The following is a 20,124-nucleotide window of genomic DNA, read 5'->3' as shown; positions in this document are numbered from 1 at the left end:
AACCTAAGTGATCCCTCCATTTCATCATATGCCATACATCCTCTTCTGTCACACCAGCCCTCTGCATGTCCCCCTTCACTATATCCATTAACCTTCTCTTTGGCTCTTTTCTTTCTGCCCAGCAGCATTAAACATCTTTAGCCCAGTATATCCCTCCCTTCTCTCTTACTGTCCCTCCTCCTCTCCTCTTCCTGTGTCTTCAGACTAGCACACTTTCCACCAGCACTCTGTTGCCTTACAGCACCGGAGGTGGTTGTTGTAAACCTGGGCTCTGACCAATCTGGTATGGAAATCTTACTAATGATATCCATGCTTTTGCTGGATTTCCTTCCTGATGCAACCCTCCCCCTGGTGCTTTGGACTGGAACTAGGAGTACACTGGCTTGTGAGACTGCATTACTGTAAATGTAACATTACAACCCAGACACAAAAACCTCCTTTTTCATGTGTTCACGTGTGGAATCAGTGACTAAGAGTTCCATGCCCCCCCCCCGTTATGTTCATTTGCACTTCCATCCATAATCAGCCAGGCGCTCCTCTCCTTAACGGGTCATGTGTCATCCATTCATCCTCACTCAATGAAATCCTTGAGTCCCTTTAGTGTTTCCTTGTTTTGTCTACAGATTAATAATAACACACGTGAACGGTATCCATTTTCTTCTCTACAACAGATCTGCTACATGAGCTCAAAGAGCTGGGAGAGCAAAGGAAGTCTGCAGCAAACTGTAACTCTGTGAGATACAGTATGTTTCTGCAGGCTTGAACAGATGTTACATGTGTGTGCAAGTGTGTGTTTGTGTGTGTCTGCATATGTCTATGGAGAGACCCAGTGTGTGAATGCACAGGCTGATAAAGCACAATGAGGCACATGGCACTGCTGACAGCAGCCCACACACACACACACACACACACACATACACACACACACACACACACACACACACACACACGAGCTAACAGACATATAGGAGGGACAGAGGCAAAGCAAACAGGGAGTATGTGTTAATGATTACCAGCTAACACCCTGCCTGGACTCAGGCACAGCTTCTCTGTACATAAGCTTTGGTTCACTGGTTTTGTGCGTTCTGTGTGCGTCTCTTGCATTGTGTAGCTGTGGGGGGATCGATTACTGGGTAAGGTGATGTGGCCGTCGCAGATTTGCGGCTCAGCAGTCTTATGGTTCGACCCTAACGAGAAGAAAGGGAAGTACATTCATGCTGAGCTGTGCAGGCCATCCTCTATGGAGAATATCTGTTGTGTAGCTCAACCTAGTGTCCTAAACACACAGCCCGGCACTTCAGAGGCCATTCACTATCGCAGCTAGGGGCTGGAAATTGTAAACCTGAAACACATCTATGCTTATCTCCTTGCGAACGTAAACTGGCTGGAAGTAAGATAATAGTTTTGGCCAAACAATTTCCCTGAGACACAATGTTCCAAAAAATAGTAATGTCAAAGTATCTTACTGTATATTTTACAGTTTTGTACTGTCTTTCTAGAATATCAATAAATTTACATAAGTAGACTGTGATTTTACATGTCAAAGGTAAAATAACATAACATCACTGTAAATATAGTAAAACACAATTTACTTGTTTTTTAAATATATTTTTTTGTACATATGCATATTTAGATTGTAAAAATACATCCAGAAATGTATCATAATTTCACAAATATTTGTCTGTTATGTGAGAGAATGATCTGTTAAATTCAAATGTAATACTATGAAAAAATATCTAACATGATTCCGATAAGCTTGTGTTACATCACATAAGTATTATTATCATTGCTAGTTAGGGCGATCGTGGCTCAAGAGGTGGCAGTTCGCCTTGTGATCAGCCTTGCCGGTTCGAGCCCCGGCTCGGACACTCTCGGTCGTTGTGTCCTTGGTCAAGACTCTTCACCTACCGCCTACTGGTGATGGCCAGAGGGGATGGTGCGATATGGCAGCCTCGCCTCTGTCCCAGGGCATGCAATCCATTATTATTTAAACCAACTGTTAACTGTATATTTCTGTACATTTACGTATTATGATTCATATTGCCACATTCATTGACCTTGTTTATAGGTAATTTCATTGTTTGATCACGTTAAAATGTTCCTAATTTAATGTCTAAAAGCACTTGAAAAGGCAGAATCCCATGTAAAATTAGCGCAACGAACTCTATTTTCATTACTGAAAATAACCGTATTTTTATGAGAAAGTTATTTTCTCTTATTTTACAGTAGTATTTTGGCGCCCCAGCTGCCGGAATATTACTGTTTTTTTAGGATTTGTTTTTTTTCCCTATTTATAGATAATTTCATTGTTTAATCACATTAACATGTTCCTAATTTAATGTTTAAAATCACTTGAAAAGGCAAGATCCCATGTAAAATTAGCGCAAAAAACTGTATTGTCATTACTGGAAATAACCGTATTTTTATGAGGAAGTTATTTTCTGTTATTTTACGGTAGTATTTTGGTGCCCCAGCTGCCGGAATATTACCGGTTTTTTAAGATGTTTTTTTTAACAGTGCAGAGAATAAACATTCGGGTAAGTTTATATAATGTGTATGCAGTATAATGAGTTGTTTTATGATTAAAAATGCCCTAAACAGGAAAAATGCAGGCAGCTGTGAAATCACTGCAGCTTAACTGAGAGTCCGGGTCCAGATTAAGGCCCTCTGTAGATGTCACTGAGCCCCAAAGGTACAGCAAGAACCACCCAGACACTGAAAGACCAAAAGAAATTGAAGATTTGTAATGTCTGCACGTCATATTCTGCAGGAAAGGATAAATATTTCTGATAGGTTTGTAGCTTAAACCTATTCGCTGGAACGTTGAAGACAATTTAATTACACAGTAAAGCAAGACACGAGTAGGCAAAGTTCTTTATGTTACTCGTGCACGGGAGAGAACTGGACAAACGCCGTTCCTTCGCTTGACCTCAGTTGCTCTCGTCCGCTCCCCCGTAACACTGCTCTTTTATTGAGGTTACATGAACATGCATAGGTTCATTAACATATGACGTCTACATACACACAAAGAGTACCTTGCCTGTGCGTTGTGTAAGTATGTGTGTGTGTGTGGGGGGTCAGAGTGTGACCCCATAAAGACTTCCCTAAACCTGCTGGTCTGGAAGTCCAGCAGTTCATCTAAACAAAAGGCACTTAGACTAAAACAGATATACGTGTGTTTGCTATACCATATATCAGTAAGAGCAGCTATAACCTCTCCCATGCTCCCAGGATGTGGGTGTGAATGCCAGAACACTCTGGAATGCACACAATGCCTTTGCAGACTATTAAGGATCAAACCTCTAACTACATGACATTGATTATACAACTCTAAGCATATATGAGTAGATATTTCTAAGCATAAATGACAATCAACAATACAAATCTAACAATTTCCTCTACTGAATTTTACTGAAACTTTACGAGTAATGGGGGAGGCTTCTATTCAAAATCCACTAAGTTAACTCCTTGTTTAGTTTTGCTGGCATTGGTCTTACATGTACAGCTGTGAGCTGGGAGAGCTGGTTGATTTGGTTTAACAGAGTCAGACGTCAACCTTGAGCCTTCAAGCTTGAAAAAGGAGGCCCAGATAAAGCCTTTTAAGTTTGACTGACATTTGGATTTGAGATTTATAAATAAATAATACAACAAATATAAGTGCCTGAGTTGAAGGCGGAGCCAAAGGTTTACCACTTACTCTTAGATCTGGAGAGGGCACCAATTTTAAATGTTCCTCACATGTTTAATCTTAATGTAATGAAACAATGCAAACTCAATTACCTAAAGACTGTTGTTCCTACATTAGCACTGGAGCCAGTGTCAACATGTTCTCAGGTCAGGGCATAGTATGCTGCTGTTTTCTCACAATATGAGGTTGGCAAGGTGGTGATGGAGTAACTAACAATTTTGTGATTCAGGAGACTGTGATTCATGTCCAATTTGGATTTCAGTTTTTTTTACATTTTGTTTTGTTGCATTTTCACTTTAGCCTTCACTTGCCAGGTATATTTAAGAATCAAAAACAGGCTTTGGTTTATGAAAGTATTGTGGCTGGGACTAAATTATACCCCCTGAAAACAGTAACCCTGCATGCTGAAAATTTATGCTTACCCATTGGGTTTAAATGTGATGCCAAGGGGCCTTTACAAGCGTCCATATGTAAGTGCTTAGGAGCGAGAAACCTATTTCAATATTTCCATGACCCGCTGCACCGCGGCACTGACGCCAAAGGAGACAATGTGTTTATCTCGGGAGGGGGCAAAATAGCAGTGGAGCTGAGAACTGGCTCCAAGTGGCCAGTCAGAATCCAGACTCAAAACTCGTACATGTAGGTTTTCAAATCATATGCAAGCCCTACACAGTTTCTCACTGTGTTCATACACAATATTAAAAATGAAATGAAACAGAAAAGTCAGGATCAATGCTAGCCATTGATTGAGGACAGATAAACGTGAATATAATGAAAATTATAATAAAATAAAATAAAATGAAAAGAAAGCAGCTTAAAACAGCCGCACAATGCTATCAAAACCATTCAAAAGGTCAACTCCCTCCAAGCCCAGTCTAAAACAAACATTGTGTCCTCCGCTTTCAAAAGAAACTTTCATTACCTCTGGTTTTGCACAGGTTGATGGAAGTCACCCACTTCAACATTTCAAAAGAAATGGACAGGGAATATGAAGAGGAAAACTAAGAGTGAAAATCTTTCAGCCCAGGAACCCGTCAGTTCAACCGAGATTGAACAAGAAAGGAAAAGTGAGGAACAGAGATCAACAGTGTGAAAGAGGAAGAAGAAGGGCGAAATGGCATTTAGAAGAAAAAGGCGGTGAAATAAAAGGAGATGGGTGAACAAAAAGGACAATTTCCTAAATGTCACGGGCATTTGAATGGTCACCTTTGGACACAGCAAATTACGGGTCTTATTCAAGCGCTAAGAGAGAGGATGTGAAGCAGTTAGAAGTAGCTTTTGTAACTCATCTATACAAACCTTAATCACTAATTTGTTCTCTCTTCCACATAGCTGCCCTCAAATTTAATTGCAACGGAACAACAATATGATGATTAAAAGTGAATACCATAAAAAATTATTCAATAACTCTCCATGTTTCACATTTTGATTGATATAATTAGAAAAATTGTTCTCCCACCAAACAACTGCAACTCTAGTTGTCTAGTAACTCTAGTTTTTGGGTGAATTGTGATCCCAAGGTTATTGTTTCAGTAGCTCAGTATCTTTGGAATAAATTAAATGCATGTAGGTATATCTGTGTATTTGTGATACATGTTTGTGGATGCATAGAGGCACTGGTACATTTCCTTGATAAGAATCATGCGGTTACATTTTGGATGAAAAACAAGGTGACCGCTGGACTTTCAGCTTGCCCACAGCCATGAATTCAATTTAAAAATCATCAGTGTCTGCCCTTGGCAGCATATGGTGCTTCTTCCAACTCCCAATTTAAAGTTTCATCACAGGAAACTTGCATTTCTGAACTTTATGAACTGATCATTCATTCCTCTCTGGTCTATCGGCTCCACTTAATCCTAATTCATCCAATCACTGCACGCACTTAGGGCTTCTTCTATTATGTCTCGTCACATTCAAAAGGACTACTTTTCTTAATTGTCCATCTTACTGATTTAACAATCGCCCGCCTCCTCCCCCACAACTGCCCCAAGCACCAGAGGATTCAGGATACAGGCAAGATCAGAGGATCCCCTAAAGAGAGATAAACCAGCCTCATGCAATTTGTGCCAAAAAACACTCTTAACACATCAAGTCATCACAGCTGTTTTCAAGCTGTTTTTCTTGCATCCTCCGCATATTTTTTTATTCAAAGTTGAATTTTTGGTCAAATAAAGATTAGCATCAGCGGATTAGCAAACTCATGTTTGTCTGGCCTTTGATGGCCCACCTGCACTGGCTCTGCACTGCTTTACTGGAACTAGATGCAAACGGTTTGGCTCATAACCATTTAGACAGGGTATAAATTCCACAGAAATCAGATTTCGCTTTGTCCAAGTGAGTGAAATTTGATAAGAACAAAAGGCAGATGTCATCAAGAATACAAAAAAAGGAATCAACAAATGCTTTTCTTCTTGAAATAATCATTGAATGTAATTTGGTACCAGCGTGGATTTATTGAAGTGTAGTCTAAAAAGGATCTGAACACCACTGATAACAAATTCTTTCATATCTAATCTCATTTTCATGTGTACGTGGTCCATTATGCTAAGAAATTCTTAACGTTTCCCACAGTCACGATGTCTGTTCTGAACCTTAAATCACAAAAATGGCACCAGTGACTAACAATGACACCGATCTCTGCAGATATTAGACTCATTCTGAGGAACTGGCACAAGCATATTTTTTTTTGCCCCTTTAATGCATTCAAGTTGTATTGCTTTGACCCACCCAGACTATCCAGTGCTAATTCTCTCTGCTACTGAGGCATGCATTTCCAAATGGAGTAAAGTAGCCCTAATTACAGCTGATGCGCTCATTTAATCTCTCTCTCTCTTTCTCTGTCTTTCTCGGATTCTCTCCCTCCGCCCATCTCTCTCCACCGCAGGCAGGAAGCTGCCACGAATCACTTACAGCTTTATCGTCGGATAAGTGGCTGTTCAAATATGAAGCTATTCAGAGAACTCCTTTCAGTACACACAGGTGCTTCCTTTCACCGCCACCCGGCTTCTCTCGCTCACATGCGTGCGTCAGATACTGTACACAAACTCCCACCTACACACAGATGTACTCACGCAAACATACAGGGCACAACATTACACACAGAACACCTGCTAGGGTCAGTAGCACATGCCAGTGTCACTGATGCCATGCAGATGTTTGGCTGCCATTTGAAGGTACAAGAGGTCCAGAGGAAAAATGACAAACTGCTGTTATCCACAAATTTTCTCTTTTTAAATGTCAACTACTTTAGTGAGTCTTAATGTTAAAGGAGCCATCTTCTTATGTTTGCAATAATTAGCCACCAGTTATATATACTTATTCCATTAACTGCCGTTCAGAGCATTTTAGCAGCATATGAAGGACTCTTGATTTGTTTACAACTTTTTAGGCCAACACTGCTGTACTGTCCATTTATTTGGGGTCAAGAAAGTTTGTTTTTGCTCGTCTTCTTATTAAATTTCTAGTTATTATCTTGTCAAGTTAAATTGTGATGGTGTGAATTTGACGTATTGGAACATCTCTCCGGTGTCTAAAAGCCTTCTCTGAAAACAGGAACTCAGAGTATCTGTCAAAACTCCCTGCATCCTGTTATTGGAAAGTCAATCGCAATCCAAACAAACCAATCTTCTTGTACACATGGAGACTGAATTACAATGTAAAATGTTCAAAACATTTTCAATATTCAGGAACTGGCAAAATATAAAGTTTTCATAGAAGTGAAAACTGCAATATGTTTAAAATTCTACCAAGAAATATTGCAGCATTAACTAGTAGTTCAAATCTAGAATCTATGACATTAGAGCTGCAAAGATCGGGATTTAAAGTGAAAGAGAACTGTCCCTAATTAAGGCAATTTCCATTAATTCTGTGCATCTTCAGCAAGTATTTTAGCATTCTCGGCTAATGGTTTTTTGGATCTCGCCAACTTTGTTTCCAGATTCATGATCCGGCTATTTTTGATTTCACAAACCAGATAGTGAACCCAGTGTAGCTGTTAGTGACGCAACAGTAAACATTTAGTGGCTGAAGAGCAAGAAGTTTATCTTGACTTGTTAGACACCAAACCAGAGTCTCAGCATCCACGGAAGTGTTGCACTTGAAGGGAACTGGACTTCTTTTCTGGTTTGTAAAGACATTTCACCTTTCTTGTTCAGTTCTAGAAGCTAATGGAGAGTCCCACGTATTGGCTGTCTTTGCAATTGGCTTAGAGTTATTGACCCACCCTGTAATCACACGACTCATTGAGGGTTACATGAGCCAAGGTATTAATCAAGGCATAGGACATTAATGTCACAGGCCCCAATGGTGCATTCCATTTGAAGTCAGAACTTGGAATTTTTCTGGTCCTCGGGATTTTGAACTGGAATGCCCCCTTAAGCCAGACAAAGTCAGAGTGCCCGACCGATCTTGACTTTACAATCCAAGAAAGTGACAGTTGAGGTAAACAGTAGTAGAAACTGTAAAGAATGTAATCTGTATAGTCACCATTGTGTAACTGGCTGAATAAGCCATTTGGATAACATTAAGCGCAAAACTACAAGTGTTGTGTAGCAGTGATGAAGCTAAACAAATCCTGGCATTCCTTACTTTTACGAATTTACTACTGGCATGCACTCAAATCGGGAATGACATTTCTCTCAAATTAGCAGGAACTCCGGCATCCAAGTTCCGAGGATGTCAGACAAGGTGTGAAACCTCCGTTATACACTGCCCTACTCCGGCATAAGGTCACATGGGTCAAGGTGCACTGTGGGGGTTGAATTGCTTGGGAAGAAATCTCTAGACTGCACTGTAGGCGGCTAATAGTTGGTGTCATAAGCCGCAATCTCTGTTCAAGGCTCATCCTTCACAGTCCACGTAGACAGCCTCCTTTAATCCTCTCTCAAACCATCTGCCGTCTTGGTCAACATTAACATCCTTAAAAGAGTGTCCTTTCTCCTTTAGGTCCAGATGTACCATGAGCACGAGCTCATCATGAGTCTTGTTATAATGAGCTGGCTGTTTGTGTTGTGTGATGACCAATAGCTTTATTCACACCTTGGTTCATGTGACTCTCAACGACTTACTTGCTTATACTGATCATCACTGTGTGTATGTGCTAAAAGAGAAATCAATTCCTTCTTTGCTACTAAAACCAATTCTAAAGTATGATTTCACTAACTCGGAGGATTTAGCAACCGTGGCAGTTTGTCTTGAAACAACAACTGTAATCTCCACATTTTGACTTTTTTCTTGAAATACAATGACAATTTTAACCTTGAAATTTCCACCTTATTCTCAAAATAACCGATAATATTTGCCCCTTTGTAGTGTTTTGATTACAGCTGCTTTTATTGCCCTCAAGTGGCCACAAAAATCAACTTTAAACCTAAGTCTCGTTAATGGTATATCCATGTTTCTCTGACGTGGATTGCTTTTGTGCATCATACTGTAAAGGTATAAAATGTGAATAAAATGGTCTTTATTTCTTTGCCCCTTTGATTCTGAGTGCAGCAGGAACAGTATTAGTATCTTTTCTTTGGTCTTAACAAAGAGCATGATGCACTTGAACCACTGCAGTAAGGAGCATGCTATTAATGACTTCATTGTCTGCTTTTTTTCTAAAGCCTGTGGAATCTCTGTCTATAAATCCACCTTCTTTCTCCAGAAACTCCTGCTAGCATGCTCAGTCGCCTTTATCTCCTCTGTTTCTCTGCTAACTCCAGTCACCAGGCGCTGCTGCTCACGGAGGTCACATCCGATTCCTCCCAGCAGTAATAATTACGACATTCTTATGGAGAGATGAGTGGCCCTTTTGACCTGCGAGTCCCCTTGACACACACACACGTGAGGAGAAGAGCAACGTGAGAGGAATTCACCGGGACTGATGACTAAAGGACTTTAGACTGAAGACACACGAGACAGACAGACACACCAGTGAACGTAGTACATCTTGCATAAATAAGGACACTAAGGAGCATCTGTGTGCAGACGGGAACGAACGGTGTGTTGGGTATTTTTTGGGAGGGCCCCTGTCTGGGACGGGATTGAGGAGTCAGCACTGCCTGTTAGAGTGCCCCGGGCCGAGTCTGTGTAGGGGACTCAGAAGGGGGATTAGTGGGGATTTAGAGAGCAGTAATTACCCTTGCCCACTGAGGGTTTGGTAATTAAATTACCTTAGCAACCCTGGTACTGCCCAGCCACACAGAACCGCCAAGGTCAGAGCGAATGAAATTTTAGAATATGCAAAATTTACTTTGCATTGTCATCGCAAAATCATCTACTGTTAAGAACTATATCTAGTAATTGTTATGAAACCTGGTTTTCTCTATTTAGAAATAATATTTCAGGGACCTCAGCTATAAAGCATAAAATATGTATTCATTATAAAAACACTTGGTGCTTCTAGTAGAAGAGCAGGCACGGTGACTCACTTCTGAGTTTAACCTTACACAGGAAACTTTCTTTGTACCCTCTCCTATGTCTGTGTCTATTCTCCCCTTTAGATAAAGGAACACAGCAAAATGCTACACTCTCCCTCAAATAGCCAACAAGCAGCTGGGCTGTCCTTTAAGCCTCTGCAGAGGCAAAACAGAAAATGCCAAACAGAAGACAGTCAGGTCATCACTCTACAAAAAGGCTCCACCGAGCCCGACCCTTCCCTTCCACGCCTTCCCAAATAGACCGACTCACTACAAATAAAGCCCCTCACACTCATCAACTAATAAATGGTTTTCACATATACATCAAGAATGCAAATGGTAACCAGTGTTCATCAGAATTCATTATGCTCTTTTTTCGGTGTGAGATTCCTATTGTGTATATAGGCAGTGGCTGAGCTGTGTGTGTTTGTGTGCTTGGAGAGAAGGCATACATTATGTTAAAGTATACTGTTATTATGATTAACCACAGCCATAGCAATTTGAAAGCACTACAGCATTCAAGTGGTGTGATGCACGGTTGAACGTAAGCTTTTCAAACCTGGAACTTCCATCAAGAAGCAATTATATGGTTAACTTCTACAGATGGTTGTGACATCGAGTAGATTAGTGGTTAAGTGAGAAATGAGCTGAGGTTAAAGAGCAGTGGATTTGGAGTGAGACAAAAGAGAGGAAGAGAAGGAGAGAAGGGAGAGAGGAATGCGTGGGAGTAGCAGCATCTCCCACGCAAGCATGAGAGTCACGATCCACCACTGAGCAACACTCGCTCTTCTCAAACTGACATACAAACGCCAGCAACAACTCCTGAGCAGAAATGCAATCTCCCTCCACATACATGCCCATGACTCTAATATTCAGAAGCTCTATATATGCTCTGCATTCAATTTACGTCAGCGCATGAAGCTTAGGGCTTGCCGCTGACTGTTAGTTCAGTATTTTATTTCAAAATTTGCTCAATGCATGAGCCAACCGTAAGCTCCTTCTTTATGGCTTCTATAGATCCAAAAAGCTGCAGGCGCATGATAACAACCTAAACCTCCAGCCCGCACTTGCTGCATAAGCATTTGTGTATGAATGTGTACTCAAGCACATGCAAGCAACATGTACACATCAAACACAGACCTACATTCATCAAAAGGAACGGAAGAATCACTGAAATGCATGCACCATGTAACTCATTACCTGCCTTTCCCAACAGGAAACTTTGATTCTCTCTATTGAAAATGCGATCACATGCTCTGTAATAGTTTTCTTCTGCACCTTCAAGCTTTATGATGGAGCGACCCTTATCTAAACACCCACCATTGTATTGGTAAACCAAAATAATGATCCGACTCCATTGCCAAGTGAAGGCGATAGATCAAAGTGACTGAACTAATTCAGTGACTCAGACAAAAGCTTTTGTGAAAATAAATTGCTTTGAGGAGCTGAGCTGGTTTATTCTCAGGTACATCAAACACATTAAACAAAGCATGCACAAAAACTAATCACTGATGGATTGTTTTCAATAAGAAGATTTTTTCTTGGATTATTGTTTAAGATGTTAAATAAATATAAAATGCTGTCACAGTACCACCGCCCCAATCATTTGGCTATTAGCAGGAGGTGGAACCGAAAGGGCTACAGTTGTGACAAACTGCCCTTCAGGAAGTGATGAAAGGAGGCATGGTAAAGGATGCCAAGATGCCCTCGTCCTCTTTTGGAGGACACAGCCACTCTTTGTGTTACGTCTTGTCAACTAAATACTGAACTGTCAATGTTTCAAAGAGCCACGGCTTAAGACCCAGCACTCCACAACGGTACGCGTTCTTGGACTGCTCTCGCTTACCTTGTGGTAACTGTCCTTTCGATGACACCAAACACTTTTAAACAAACTTCAACAGATCATCATTGCGACGACACTGTTTTCCAATTACTGACATATTAAAATAACATTAGCGACGAGCGAGAAGAAAGTTCGGCGCCTTCAAAGTCATCAGTGTAATACTTATTATCTCCACGGGGATGCTTAGACGTTAATACATGATGTGGTTAATGGCTTAGAATAAATTTTTGATTACACTTTGAGGTCTGAAATAATGAAAAATGCAGTTCTGCTAGGGTTACATTTGCACAAACAAAACCTTCAACTGAGCACGGCTGCTTCATATAACCTCTCTCACTCCTTATATGCTAACTGGGTGTCATCCAATGCCTACTATACTGACAAAAGTTATTAGAGTAGATGTCTGTTCTGCCTTCACGCAGATAAAAGCAGTCTGGCTAGATCCGTGCCTTGTTCTGCACAATAGATAGTATAATACCCGGCATAACAACTGCTCATTAATCAGAATTGAATCTGTCTGTCAAGCACCTGTGTTTGGGATGAAAATGCAGCCTGCCATATGTCTGCTGGGACTGCAGAAGATATTGTACATTAGACGTTCATAATCCCAGACATGACAAGAGGATTTCTCTCTCCCTCTTTTTTTTATGTACTAGTTCCCACAGTTGCTGGGGGAAAGCAAAGGGAAATGTGGGGTATTGGCAGCTCTTCAGAAACCAGTCGATCAACACTCGTGTCACATAACAGTACCGTTACCTTCCACTGCAGCTTGCTGGAACATGTAAAGGACAGCTGGTGCCAGATACCCTGTATAGCTACTGATGGGTGTGATGCTATCAACTTGGCAGAATTAGGCCACCTCACAAGGCAATAATTACAACAAGAGATCTTAATCTCAACCTTGTGAATGAAAGGAAAAAGAAATATGTGTGTGTGTGTGTGTGTTCATCTGTGATGAAAATTCCCCATTCACATAGGCTCTGTGGAGTCACAACCACAACCCTACCAGTGATCCCACCTACAGTAGTCACCTTGACAGCGCCCTTCACAGCCCTCGGTACATTGCATGTATTTACAGTGCAGAACTAGCAGTTCTGATTATTCAGTTCACAGTGTTGAGAAGGCTACTTTTAAAATGTATTTTGTAACGTATTCCGTTACATTACTCAATGAGTGTAATGTATTCTGAATACTTTGGATTACTTAATATATTGTCATGCTTTTTACAACTACATAAATGTACTATTACTGTGTGATTTATTACTATTACTGAAGGTTACTCGCTATACCAATACCAACTAGATTTTTAAATCTTAATATAAAATGAGTAACAGTAGGGTGGACAGGTAAGGCTGCACTTTTTGCACCGATCTCGTATAGAAAACTATTCCACGCGTATATAAAACAGGTCCGCCGCTCCGAACCGTAGTAAAGGGACCTCTGGCTAATACGTCGGGTTCTGTGTCGGGCTCGTAGCCGAAAATTAGCTTTACTTTGTTGTCTGGGTCAACTTTGATAGCTAGAGACAGAGAAAGGCGTTGAAACTGCTCCAATGGAACTTATTGTTTCAGAGGAAAACACGAACACAGTGTACAGTCGAGTCTTAATAGCTCACTTACAACTGGGCTCGTCAGGCGCTCTTTTTAGCTGCAGTGGTTATTATTATATTTACATGCTTCCATCTCCCGTTCTTGGTCGGTCATTTTTTGAATAATAATTTTTAAAAATATTTCTTCACGTCATTATGCGGCCGCAAGTAGAGGTGACATGGGCCGTGAGATTGAGACACAGGCGTTAGAGCCTCTTAATGCGTGTTTTGTTTGGGTTTCCACCAGCGTGGAATTACCAAAAATAGAGAGGGTACAGTCTAACATATGAAACAGGAAAAGATAGCCGTGTAATCCAGTTATTTCAACAAAGTAACTGTATTCTGAATACCACCTTTTTACAGTTACTCATATTTTGTATTTTAAATATGTAACGCCGGTACATGTGTTCCGTTACTCCCCAACACTGTCAGTTCATGATCTTATGACTGTGGGGCTGTTTCCTAAAATATACATTCAGACATCTGAGTAGCAAATCTCATATACGAAACAATTTAAGATACTGTACCTTTCCCACAGCTGCTGCACATGTGCAATCCACATTGCAACCCACCCTCAACCTAGCCCCTCCTTTTATGCTGTATCCAATTTAATGTCATACTATCTGACTAAATCAGTATAATATCTGAGAATAACCATTCCCGTTTGACTGCAATATTTTTCACACAGGACTAATATAACTAATATTTTATAGGACCCCATAAATCACTATTCTGCTGCTGTGTGAATTAGAGCAGTAAAATTAAGAGAGAGGAAAAACAAAAGTAATCACACCAAAAAGTAAAATCCGGCTGAAATTACCACCCTTGATTGGCACAATTTTTCATCAACACCGATCTGTCTTAATCAAAACAAAGTAGACAATTTGCACTGGAATTATTTGACAAATTATGCACATGCTGTACAGACAAGGGGTTCTCGAGTAATTACGATGACAGATGGTTTCAACAAATATGACAAATCACTGGACATCAGTGGAGAAATTAGACCTGTGCAGTGAAAGCTGGTGTCTGAAAAAAACAATAGTGAAAGATGGAAGAAAAGGAAGGTACCGGTACACACTGTAGCATTTAGTGTGTTTCACCCTATTCTCTGTTAGCTTCAGATCCATATTCATTCTCTGGCTAAATGACAAGCCTGGAGGCAGAACCCTGGGACTTTCAGTTTAACCCTAATCTGCCCTAATGGACGCTGGTGAATTGTATTGTTTTAGCAACGAAAATTGAGGCCCTGCTTAGAATCACAAAAAGAGAGAGTGGAGAAGCAGCCCTTTCACTCCATCTGAACCACACGCTTCTCACTTTTTCTCCCTCTCGTTCTTCCTTTATCTCTCCATGGACTGCACTCTGCCACTTTGGATATGTCATGGGCAATAAGGATGAAAAATTGGACCGCTCTTTGGGTCCGCGGCCGGCATGCCGGCTCCATCCTTCCACCTTCACATGCCTGGAGGAGGCTGAGCTCCACGCTCCCAAAACAAAATAGGATTTAACAAGGCCAGAATCACTCACAATGCCTCAGTAAATAGCCACTGAACCCTGCCTGAACCATCACTTGCAGCTGAATACAGACTTTAACATAGAAGTGTGGAGTAGGTGGATAGAGCTTGACAGTACACAGAGTATAGCGGTGCTTTGAATCCACCATAAAATACAAATGTAACAAACAGGTTTTATCAAAAATCATCCGCCAAAGTCAGCATGAGTCAAGCCTGCTTTGCCCTAATGGAAGAACTCTGATAGTTCTTTTCCGTTCTCTTTCAACACACATTTCAATTAAAATCCATCTTTTTTTTGTACTCCAACTTTTTATTTCACTCTGGAGGATAATCACTTATGTTAGAACAAAAACAAGACTGCAAAATTATACACACTAAAATAGAACCGCTTAATAATTGTAAAAACCCCAGAAGTTTAAATTACTGATTCAAAGCAACTTGTAATTAAAAACGAGTGGTTAAAATTTGTGTTTGGCAAATGAGGGGATTATTTTCTGTGCTGATATGGACTCATTACCAATTTGTGTGGAAACTTTTTTGTTAGTTTCCACACTGCTCGCTATATCAATTCAGGGTCTAATTGCCAAAAATCTATTATTCAGACTGTTTATTGATGGAAAAAGTTCTTTACTTTCAAATGAGCCAAATAAACCTGAAATATCTGGTACGCCTGGCAAACACTGGGTTGGAGCCCCTTTTACCTTTAGAACTGTAGCTTCAGTTTCCTGTTATTAGCCAGGAGTGATACAGTGTGGGCTTCTGCTCCTGTAGCTCATCTGCTTCACAGTTTGACCTGTTGTGTATTTAGAGATGCTATTCTGCATGCCTTGGTTGTAACGATTAATTATTTGACTTACTGTTTCCTTCCTATGAGCTCAGAGCATTCACCTCTGACCTCTGGCACCATGCAAAGCATTTTAACCCAGAAAACTGTTGCTCACTGGATATTTTCTAATTTTTCAGGCCAAAATCCATAAACTCTGGAGATGGTTGTGTAGGAAGACCCCAGGAGATCAGCAGTTTCTGCAATATTCACACCACCAACAATCATGCCACATTCAAAATCGCTTAAATAACCTCTGTTTCCCATTCGGATACTCACTTTAAAATTCAGCATGGCATCTTAACCATGCATAAAAGCCTAAAAACACATAGTTGCTGACATATGATTGGCTGGCTTGCTTTTAAACAGGTATACTTAAAAAAAACAGTGGATTGTGAGTGCATGCTTACATCAATATAACTCATTATAATCCATATTGAAATGTCCTGCACTGTCTGATGGACAGTCCAAAATATTGGTGCCATTTTTCTGGTTAACGCTTCACCTGAATGATTTTAAACATTAAAACTGTCCCCAGATCAGCATGCTTGAAATAGTCATTAACAGCTCCAGGTGGCTAACTAGCATGAGGGACATGCACACATGGCTAATTAGCACATCATAACATAATGCCCAACTAATATTATTCATCCTATATTTACACACCAGCTGTTAACACCAACACAAAACATGGTCTGTATTGTAATTTGATGACAAAGCTTGGCTTTGGCTAATATACCAATAGTGTCCACGCAGTTAGCAACAGCAACGAAGGGATCCCTGTGTTTCCCAGCCGCGGCTTCCACATAATCCTCCCCGTTTGTCTGTGTTTACATTCATACACTCAGTTGCTGTGCTTAACTTTTACAAAAGATTTGACGGTCCTTTCATTTCTAATAATATCATAATGAGAGCTGAACAGCGCTGGAGGCAGGTCAGACACAGTGATGGTATTTCACATACGGGAAGGCAGAACCTAGAGCATGGATGCTTGAGCTGTTAATTCAGTCTGTATTTATTAGTTTATTTATTTTTACATACACACATATGCTAAAAAGAAGATACAAGCAGCCACATCTTGTTATTAAATAAACAGATTAGTCCAAAGCTAATCTTTCAGCTCTATTTAGGGTTAAACTGCTTTCTGAAAACAAAATGCTGAATTAGGTTGGAGACGTTACTGAAGTCATTTGGAAGAAAGTACTGAAATTCTTGAAATCCCTGCAGTTACTGGGCAGTCATTTTGAAACATTATCCGAATTAACATTAATTTGAGTGTTAACCAGAAAATGCATGCATAAGATTAGAGAATTTAAATAAGGATAAAAAACACATTTTTCCTCCTGGAAGTTGTACTTCCACAAGCGTCTTTGTTGTTGCAGAATTTTCCCTCAGTTCAGGATTCTTTTAAGTGCAGAGCTTCTCTTAAAACACCTCGCTGTGCCTTTAAAATCACACACTAATGAGCAATTAAATTACATTTTATTGAAAAACAAAAAAGGAACAATCCAAACATGCGGCTTTAACACATTTTCATATGAATGATGAAGTGGGTCTGTGTTTATGTGGAACAACAAAGCCTCACGTTTTTCTCAGTATGTATGCACAACGACGAGAAAGAATGAATCATTCTTTCTTTTGAGGCTGTGGCTCGTACGGTGACAGGTGGATGTCTATTGTTGTCCATTTGTGATCATACACCCCTCTGCAATCAATATGACGTATTCTGCCCATACGTACTAGACCCATAAATAATGCATTGTCGCAGTGTGAAGATATGTGGACGTCTACGCTTGGCAGAGAAAAATCTGCATAAGTGACAGCTCGCTGGTTCTTCCTTCACGGCATCAAAACAGTGGGTGCATCTATAAATTAGTCCTGCATGCAGCAGAGTGTCATCCAAGGTCATATTTCTATTCATATATTCACAGCCTCTTCTTTTTTTTCAGTTTACACTATACTTTCTGTTTTGGTGAATGTTCCAGTCATATAAGTTTGAATCGAGTTGCTATTACAGGTAACTAAGCGGCTTAAGCGATCGTATTTGTAAATAACTTTCCAAACACATGCTGTTTTCTTTTTATCCGAGCAGATTGTGTTGACACATTGTTTTCCATCACCATGCCTACCATCTGAAGCATACATGTAATTATATTTATTCTAATATTCACAATTTCCCATTAAGCTGTCATTTCAATTGCTTTGTATTTAGAGCCCACCTAATAAAATTTAAGGTTGTAAGGCAGTCTAGCAAACATGTTAATGACTCTAAGGAAAAGAATGATATTCCCCAGGGGCCGATACATTTTATGGTTCATTAAATCTACTTAATGACATGTAAAACACGAGCAACATAATATTCACCATCCCAGAGCAATAACACAACAATAAAGCAGGTTCAAATCTATGTTAAATGGCCACTGTGGGGAAGACTGACATGTTAAATTTATAAATATGAAATCAGATGAAAAGTGGCAAAAATACACAGGTGTTTCCAGGATTTTTGAAAATTGTGGTAACCAGTGGGGGATCAAGAACCAGAGAGACTATTTCTGTCAACTACATATCATCCAATACAATTATCAATAAGCAATATAAACCTGATGATGCACATATCACCTTTCTTTAGTGTTCATACCTAAATAGTAAAACAGACACAGTTGATACTAAACTTTAAAATAACTCTGGGTTTTTTGCTAGTCTTGTGTTAGCATGCTATATGAGTCATGCGTTGGAGAGTGTGAACCTAAATAGAGACTTACTAAACAAAACAACTTTTTATTAGGCCGGGTTGCAGTCCAAGGAAAGTGTAAAGCTCACAGGGAAAGAGCAAAACTACATCGAAAAACAAGCAGGGAAGACGCCTGTAAACCCCAAAGAAAACACATGAAGCACATGAAGGAAGGTAACAGACACTGTGACAAAGGACAAAGGGTAACAGAGGCTATAAACTCTCACAGACACAATGAGGGCAAATCAAGGGAATGAGACACAGCTGAGGAACAAAGTATGGCTGAACTAACCAAGAAAATGAGACAAGGAAGTAAATATAAGGCACACGAGACCGATGGCTATCAAAATAAAACAGAAAGCTTACAGACTTAAACAGATACGAGGACTTGACAAGACACAGGAAATTAAAGGACACTGGGGGAACTAGAAAAGCTTAACCAAATAACAACTTGAAGACAACAGACACAAATAACAAAGGATCCTGGACAATATACATGAGGCACTAACAAAACATTAACAAAAGAACCAGAAAACTCAACTGAAAGACTATAAGTAAAACAAAGAATGCCTAATGACAACAAAAATACAGACAGTCTAATAACAAACAGAAACAATGTACAGAAGAAGAAGTGACAAGAGAATCCCAAAATATAATCATAAGAAAAACAACTGACAGCAAACAACACAAAACCCCAAAATCACTGACAACATCTGAGGTCCATGACAGTCTGAGCAAAGAGCCAGTGTTGTGTCAGTCTGTTCTGGATACAGTCTGCACTTTACCATCGTGCTCGTTTCCTTTTGTGCAATAAAAATAAAAGTAATGTTCCCATCTCCACCTCTCAAAAGCTGTAGACCACTCCACCATTGTCCACCACATACACACGAACCAAAATCAACTGACTGCAGTGCAAGTTCCCAGGGAGAAAAAGCCAATGCAGTATTTTTGTTTACTGCGCGGCGTGGAGCTCTTACTGTGTGAAGTAAATGACTGTAACTGCAAACGTGATTACTGAATTTATCAGAGTAGCTCATTACATCACTGCATTACTAAAGAATGTTACGTTTACACACAACACTCGTCATGTGTAACACATACACATTATTTTTGATATTTTTTATATATTTTCAGTAATGACTGAAACACTGTTGAGTGGTAGAAAAAAAATAAAGGCGTTAGGCAATGGTGGGTAGAAGAACAAAAGCAATAATGAGGACAGCAGTGCATTTCCCAAAAGCTCAAAAAAGTCTGGTAGAGAGTCTCTTTAAATTCCTTCACACTTTAAAGAAACTCAAAAGAAAGACCTGGTTTGGAAAAATGACTGCAAAACAGTATCATGCATTTATATTTGTACTGTGGTGCTAACAGTTAGCCCAAGCTCCCACTACAGCACTTCCAGGAAGCCCACTGAACAGATATCTTCAATCATAATTTGTTGTTTGGCTTCATCATTGGCTATTGTGTAGCTTGTTGTTTGATAGGCTACACGAGGTGATAAAATGTAAAAACTTTAATAAGTCCTGTTAGTTA

At 39.9% G+C, this 20,124-nt stretch overlaps 1 protein-coding gene across 4 annotated transcripts in view; it reads right to left on the bottom strand.

The window, feature by feature from the left end:
- Window positions 1–20,124, bottom strand: part of syt1a (synaptotagmin Ia) — a 207,151-nt gene that overhangs the window by 109,342 nt on the left and 77,685 nt on the right. Inside the window, exon 1 of one of the 4 annotated variants that reach the window (XM_019347151.2) lies at window positions 2,640–2,696. The exons of the other annotated variants lie outside the window; for them this stretch is intronic. The gene's annotated coding sequence lies outside the window, so the exon portion shown is untranslated. Of the gene's footprint in view, window positions 1–2,639; window positions 2,697–20,124 lie in introns of those variants that run through there. 4 annotated transcript variants of the gene reach the window in all.

This window comes from Oreochromis niloticus, linkage group LG17 (genome assembly GCF_001858045.2).
Source record: "Oreochromis niloticus isolate F11D_XX linkage group LG17, O_niloticus_UMD_NMBU, whole genome shotgun sequence".
NCBI lineage: Eukaryota > Metazoa > Chordata > Actinopteri > Cichliformes > Cichlidae > Oreochromis > Oreochromis niloticus.
The sequence above is the reverse complement of the archived record's forward strand: the minus strand, read 5'-3'. Positions and strand labels throughout refer to the sequence as shown.